Below are 8,137 nucleotides of genomic sequence, written 5' to 3' on the forward strand. Positions count from 1 at the left end.
ATAAAGTAATTTTAAAATGAACAAAGCATTGTTATACATGGATTAGGGGTAAAGAGATGGTTCAGCACTTATGAACTATTGTGGCCCTTGCAGAGAAATATTGCCATATATGTGTGTGTGTGTGTGTGTGTGTGTTTCTCATATGCACCTGTAAATTTAGTTCCAGCTTACCAGACAATCTCTGTTGTCCATTGAGTCTCCTGCCCGAATGTGATTCATATAAACAAAGACAGGCACCCACAAATATTTATAAAATAAAATTACATTAAATCTTTAAAAATATTACACAATTAATTGCATATTAAACAAATATTGATGACACTGAAGAGAATTATAGGAAACATTGAAAAATAAATTTGATAGCCTATATGCAATTGTAAAATTAATTATAAGTTTAAAATTAACCTTTGGAAACTGGTAAATAATGTTAAGGAAGGGAATATGAACAACTATATTCAACTGTGACATTATTTTAAAATCAGAGGAATAAGAACTTATGATTAAACTTAATAAAACTTATCAATAAGAGACAAAGTTAAAGTAGCTATTAAGACTATTAGTTATGGAGATAAAAGCAGCAGATAGATAGTAGGTAGCAAAAACTCTAACTACCTTAAAAAGACTCTAAAGCTTATAACAAGAAAAAGCTTCTGTTAATTATAAGCAATTTTTAAATTAATGTTTTAAAATAACCTAACCCATGCAGGTACTAGGGAAGTATATGATTCTTACATTGTCAATGCACATACATGTGTGAATCTCACTAGAGTAGACCCTAATGAAGTTGGTTTATGAACTCTAGATATCTTAAAGCTTTAATATAGAAAATATTACATGTTAATTATTAACTAAACATTTAAAAAGAGGGAAACATTATAAAATTTGACATGTTAGGAATTTAATCATGAACAATTAGAGGTTGTTGAAATATTCTAAATGAATGATAGATTAAATTATTTATTTAGACAGAAACTATTTTCCAAATCTATAAATCTCCAATATCATCCATTTCAAGAATGGATTGCTAAAAATCTAAACTTTTTTTAATTTCACTTCAATCCTATATTTGAACTCATGTTATCCTGTAAATACCTGTTTCATCAGGACTGTGTCAAAGTTTTCCTGGACCCACTTGCTCTTAAATTGAGAACAAATCACCAGTGTGTTAGCTGTTCTCTGTTTGGAAATTAAGTCTGTTTCAAAATTGGGAAGAGTTTATAGGCACAGGTTGACACTGGGCAAAAGACATTTTAAAGTGTGTGATATTCAGGAAATTGAGTAAATAAATATAAGAGAAGTCCTACAGACACCCAAAAAGAATCTAATATGTTTTTAGAAAGTTTGAGAATTGATCCTGCAGTAAAGAAAAATAACTCTGATCATACATAAAAAATGTTTTCTGTGAATTTCACCCATCCTAGCCCGGAAATTCCCAGGCTTAATTCCCAGAACACTGTGCTCAAACTTAATATCTTCCTTCTCTACATGTGTTTCTGTTTACCTTCTCTTTAAAAATAAAAAATAAAGATTCCCAAAAAACAGAAAGTGGAAGAAAGCATATTCAACAAATGGTGCTGCCATAATTGGATATCAACATGTAGAAAAATGAAAATAGATCCATATCTGTTGTCATGCACAAAACTTAGTTGCAAATGGATTAAAGACCTCAATATAAAGCCAACCACAGTGAACCTCATAGAAGAGAAAGTGGGAATTGCACTTGAACACATTGGCACAGGAGACCACTTCCTAAACATAACACCAGTAGCACAGACAATGAGAGCAACAATTAATAAATGGAACCTCCTGAAATTGAGGAATCTCTGTAAAGGAAAGGACCCAGTAAACAAAACAACAGACTACAGAATAAGAAGAAAAAATCTTTACAAATCCCAAATCAGACACAGGGCTGATCTCCAAAATATACAAAGAACTCAAGAAATTGGTCATCAAAAGAAAAGAACTAAACAGAGAACTCTCAACGGAAGACTTTAAAGTGGATGAAAGACAGTTAAGGAAATGCTCAACATCCTTAGCCATCAGAGAAATGCAAATCAAAACAACTCTGTGATTCCCTCTTACACCTTTCAGTGTCATTCTCTGCATCTTAGAGATAGACACACATATACATACCTGCACACATTTAATGAAAACATATTATCTCATTCAAAACATTCCAAGCAGAGTTTTTACTTCTTTCACACATCTCAGCTGCCTCTCCACCTCCCCATTCCCTCAGATTCTTTCCCCATTCATTTGCAATTCAGAAAGGGGCAGGCATCCAAGAGAGAACAGTCTACCAGGACAAAACAGTAAGAAAAGACAGAAGTCCTCACATCGGTATAGGACAAAGCAACCCAATAGAGGAAACAAGTCCCAAGGACTCAGAGGAAGACCTGCTTCCACTGAAGGAATGCATTACTAACACCCATAAATAACCTGTTGGCGGATCAGTCTCATACAGAGCCTATTCTTTGTTCTTCCGTCCCTGTGAGGCCATGGGAGCACGGCTTAGCTGATGCAGCGGTCCATGTTCTCCTGGCATCCTCCATCACTTCTCACTCCTACAATCTTTCTTCTCCCTCTTTCATGGGGTCCCCTGAGCTCTGAGGAGGAAGGACCTCTAATTTAGACCCTCTCACTCTTCTTAATGTCTCACTGTGGGTCTCTGTACCTGCACCCATTTGTTGCCAGAGAAAGTTTTTCTGATGACAAGTGGCCATGGCACCCATCGATAAGTGTAGCGAAATGTCATTATGAGATATTTCATTGTTTTGCTTTTTTTTTTTCCGTTGTCTTTGTTCTACACTAGGTCTTTGCACTATCGAGTCTCTGGCTCTTGATCATCCAGGTAGTGTAGGGCTGTACCAACCTCTCAAGGCAGGGATATCTCTTGAGTTAAACCAAATATCGGTTGACCACTCCCACAAGTGTGCAGCACCATTGCGCAGCATACCTTACCACAGGATAGATTAAAGGTGGGTTTTTTTTTTTTTTTTTTGAATGGGTTGGTGTCCAGGTTCCTTTTCCTGGGGCCTACAGAGTACCTTCTCACACCAAAGAGATTGGAATGAACGGTAAAGGTTCCATGCCTAAACAAGCTCTACGTCTCTCAGTTCAATGAACTGTATGGCCCTTGTTCTCAGTAGTGGGTCTCAACTCTCAGTTTACAGAAAATTACTTTCTGTCCTAGCATTAGCTTAGGTTGTTTAGGAATCCCCACAGGATGCACATAGCAGGAATTAGCACTCATTGGTAATTGATACTGGTCAACATCTAAGGCCTCAATTCCCCAATAAAACTACACAGATTAACTGAAAGGATAAAATGAAAAAAAAAACAGGACCTATTCTTCTGCTACCTAAAAGAAACACATCTGAACATTAAGGATAGAAATTATTTCAGGGTAAAGGATGGAAAAAGAAAAAAAAATCAAACAAATGGTTCAAAGAAGCAACCTGATATATCCATTTTAATATCTAACAAAATAAACTTCAAACCAAAATTAATCAAATGAGAAAGGGAAGGACACTACATAGCCATCCAAGGTTAAATCCACTGAGATGCCCTTTCAGTTCTTAGCATCCATGCCCCAATCATAAGGGTACACACTTTTGTAAAAGAAGCAGTACTATAGCTTAAATTACATATTAATCCTCACACACTGGCAGATTGAGATTTCAATACCCCACTTTCACCATTGGACAGGTCATCCAAGCAAAAACTAAACAACAACAACAACAAAAAATACTGAAACAAACTGACATGATGAACCAGGAGAACAGTTATTCATGGAACAATTCACCTAACCATAAAAATTATACCTTCTTAGCCTCCCAAACAACAGCAACAAAACACCACCAACAACAAAAGGGCTGGATGGTTTCATGCAGAATTCTATCAGAACTTCAAAGAAGAGCTAATATCTATACTCCTCAAATTGTTCCACATAATAAAAACAGAAGGAACATTGCCGAACTCTTCTTATGAGGATACCATTACACTGATATCGAAACCACAGAAAATATCAATCAAGAAAGAGAATTACAGACCAATCTCACCCATGAACATGGATGTAAAAATACTCAATAAAATAATGACAAACCAAATCCAAAAACACATAAAAAATCATTGACCATGATCAAGTCAGCTTCATCCCAGACATGCAGGAATGGTTCAACATGAGAAAATCTATCAATGTAATCTACAATATAAATAAACTGAAATAAAGAAAAACCATAAGATTATCTCATTAGAAACTGAAAAAGCATTCAAAAGAATCCAACACTCCTTCATGATAAAGGGTTTGGAGAGGTCAGGGATACAAGGAACATATCTAAACATACATAATAAAAGCAATATACAGCAATCAGACAACCAACATCAAATTAAATGGAGAAAAACTCAATGAGATTCCACTAAAATCAGAAACAAGACAAGGCTGTCCACTTTCCTCATAACTATACAAGATAGTTCTTGAAGTTCTAGCTACAGCAATAAGACAACCAAAGGAGATCAAGAGGATATAAATTCAAAAGGAAGAAGTCAAATTTTCACTATTTGCAGATGGTATGATAGTATACATAAGTGACCCCAAAAACTCTACCACGGAACTCCTACAGCTGTTAAATACCTTCAGTAATGTGGCAGGATACAAGACCAACTCAAATGGATCACTAGCTGTCCTATATACAAATGATAAAGACGCCGAGAAAGAAATAAGAGAAACATTACCCTTCACAAAAGGCACATATAACATAAAATATATTGGGGTAACACTAGCCAAAAAAAAAAAGTGAAAGAAATGTTCGAGAACTTTAAGACTTTGAAGAAAGAAATTAAAGAAGATCCCAGAAAATGAAAAGATCTCCAATGCTCTTGCATTGGTGATTATCAGCACAGTAAAAATGGCAATCCTTCCAAAAGCTATCTATAGATTCATTGCAAATCCCATCAAGCCAGGTGGTGGTGGAGCATGCCTTTAATCCCAGCACTTGGGAGGCAGAGGCAGGTGGATCTCTGTGAGTTTGAGACCAGCCTGGTCTACAAGAGCTAGTTCTAGGACAGGCTCCAAAACCACAGAGAAACCCTGTCTCGAAAAACCAAAAAAAAAAAAAAAATCCCATCAAAATCACAACACTATTCTTCACAAGCCTTGAAAGAACAATATTCAACTTCATATTGCCAAAAAACAGGATATCCAAAACAATTCTGTACAAATAAAGGAACTTCTGGAATTATCGCCATCCCTGACATCGAGCAATATTATAGAGCTACAGTAATGAAAACAGCCTGGTACTGGCATAAAAAACAGACAGGTTGACCAATGAAGTTAAATAGAAATTCTGGATATTAATCCACATACCTATGAATACCTGATTTTTGACAAAGAAGCTAAAATTATATAAAGGAATAAAGAAAACATCTTCTACAAATGGTGCTGGCATAACTGGATGTCAACATGTAGAAGAATGCAAATAGATCAATATCTATTGCCATGCACAAAATTCAAGTCCAAATGGACTATAGACCTCAATATAAATGTGACCACACTGAACCTGATAGAAGAGGAAGTGACACAGTTTATCTGAGCTAATGGGAGCTCACCAACTCTAGCTGGAAATAAAGAAAAAAACAAAAACAAAAACAAAAACAAACAAACAAACAAAAAAACATAAGAAGCAGTGTAGGTTCAAGTTAGTCCCTCTGAATGTGGGTGACCTTGTGTGGCTATGGCAGACTGCAGAGCCACGGCAATGGCACCAGGATTTACCCCTACTGCTTGTATTGTTTTGGCAGGGAACCCATTCTCTTTGGATGGATATCTTGCTCGTCTTGGATATAGTAGGGAGGGCCTTGGATTTTCCCTTAAGCATTGTGCCTTGCCCTCTCTGAGGAGTGATTCCGGAGTGGGATAGAGAGGTAGGTGGGGAAATGGAAGGAAGGGAGGGGGTAGGAGCTGGGACTGGTGTGTTAATGAAAAAAAGATAGTGTTTTCTTTTTTAAAAAAAATTAAAAATTGAAAAAAGAAAAATGGATCAAGGGAGAAATAAGAAATTCAAAATTTTCTATTATCCAATGAAAATGAGTACACAACATATATAAATTTATTGGAAACATTAAAAGTGATGCTAAGGAGAAATTTCACAGCACTTAGTGCCTACATTAAAAAAAATGGAGCAAACTCATACTAGCAACTTAACAGCACACCTTGAGTTCTCTACCAAAATAAGCATAAGAACACCCAATAGGAATAGTCTTCATGATGTAATCAAACTGAGATCTGAAATCATTAAAAGGGACACAAAGAGAATTATATAAAAGTCAATGAATAAAAGAGTTGGTTCTTTGAAATACTGACGAGATAAACACTTACCTAAACCAACTCAAAGACAGAGAAAGAATATCCAAATTCATAATATCAAAAATGAAAAGGGGGGACATAGCACCAGACATGGAGGGAATCCAGAGCATCACAAGGTCTTATTTTAAAAACCTCTACTCAGCCAAGTTGGAAAATCTAAAACAAAGGCAAAATCACCTGGGCATTTCCTTGAAAGCTTTCGGTCCCTCTGTCTATGAAAAGGGACAATGGAGCCTGGATCTAACACACCGTATCTTTGTAATTTAGAAGGGATATCAGTATTCCATTGATTTATGTTCTGGATATAATAGAGTCCAGGCCACACACAATAATACTGTTGGTAGAAAGCATCGTTAAATTCTTGAATCTTGTTGAAATGTGGGCCTGACTACATTGCAGTTAGGAACTCAGTCATTTAGGATTTCTGCAGCAACTTCAACTTCGGGTGTTCCAACATCTTTAGGGCTAAATAAAAACTGCATATCTAGATTGGAAACATCTATAGTGTTCATGTCTATCACATAAATCTGTCTAAAACCAGACAATGCCAGTCTTTTTTTTTTTTTTTTTTTTTTTGAGCTCACATACTAAGATAACAGCTCCAATAACTAGAACTTTACATGTATTTATCAAGAACTGGAGAAATTCAGTGCTTGGTTTGAAATCAGGGCGTGTGAAAGGTCCAGATCATTTGAGACACTTCTTTAAAATGGTTCCAGCGACCTTCCCAGTCTCCAGTGTCCACACATCCATCACCAACAGTCATTTTCACAGCCAGCAGCTCCTTATTCTTCTCATTTTCTTCTCCGGCTCTTTGCCATCCGCCATATTCTTCCTCGCCTTTCTGGATTTTTTTAAAAAAAACATTTTATTCATTCAGTCTATTATGATTTCATCCAATTACCATTATTTTTATAAAGCTCTTGGAGTTTGTTTCAGAGTTTTCTGTGTTAATCTACATAAATTTGCATACATTTTGACTATTTTTGCTCCACTGAACATTGTGCTTATTTATTTTTTGGTGTTGTATGCAGATCCTGAAGTACCCATGCTTTAGGAGGATTGGTGTCCTTCCCCTTTGGATCTCTGAAAGTGATGGCTTTATTCCAGATAAATAATGAATAATTGTTCAGTAAGTCAGCATGTCAAAAAGAATATAAAAATGTGTTACCGCTAAAGCCTGGATAAAATTATTGAGTATAAATAGCTACAATTTTTTGAATTTTTCTTCTTTCAGTAACCAGCTATCGACTGACTGCTGTCTATAATACTCTAGGCATCTTGGGTCTAGGTCACATACTCTGTTTCATGGTCTGATATTGTTGTTATTCTTGGTGTTAGTGGTTTAAAAAGACAGAGGCAGGTGCATTTTTGTGAGTTCAAGGCCAGACTGGTCTACAAGAGCTAGTTCCAGGACAGGATCCAAAGCTACAGAGAAACCCTCTGTCTCTGTCTCTGTCTCTCTCTCTTTCTCTCTCTCTCTCACACACACAAAGCCTTTTGAAGAGCTATATAATCAGTAAATGTATATTTTAATCTCTTAATATTTCCAATGCTGAGAAATAAGCAAAGTTGGAGGTAAAATGGGAGTTAGCAGATAAAGTAATGAAAACCTAATACTTCTAGTGTAAGGACAAATTCATAAAAATGTAAGACGGTTTTCCATACATAGATAAATAGTAGTAGAAGAATATCCTAATGCGCTCATAGACTCAAACAGCAAATATGATCTGGATCCTATTTTTCCAGAGTACGCTTTACCTTTTTTCCTAC

General features: G+C 35.9%; 1 pseudogene; it reads right to left on the reverse strand.

The window, feature by feature from the left end:
- Positions 1-6,520: 6,520 nt before the first annotated feature.
- On the reverse strand, positions 6,521-7,192 carry LOC130888822 (NEDD8-activating enzyme E1 catalytic subunit-like; annotated as a pseudogene).
- Between the last annotated feature and the right edge of the window lie 945 nt (positions 7,193-8,137).

Source organism: Chionomys nivalis, chromosome 17 (assembly GCF_950005125.1).
Source record: "Chionomys nivalis chromosome 17, mChiNiv1.1, whole genome shotgun sequence".
In the NCBI taxonomy this organism is placed as follows: domain Eukaryota; kingdom Metazoa; phylum Chordata; class Mammalia; order Rodentia; family Cricetidae; genus Chionomys; species Chionomys nivalis.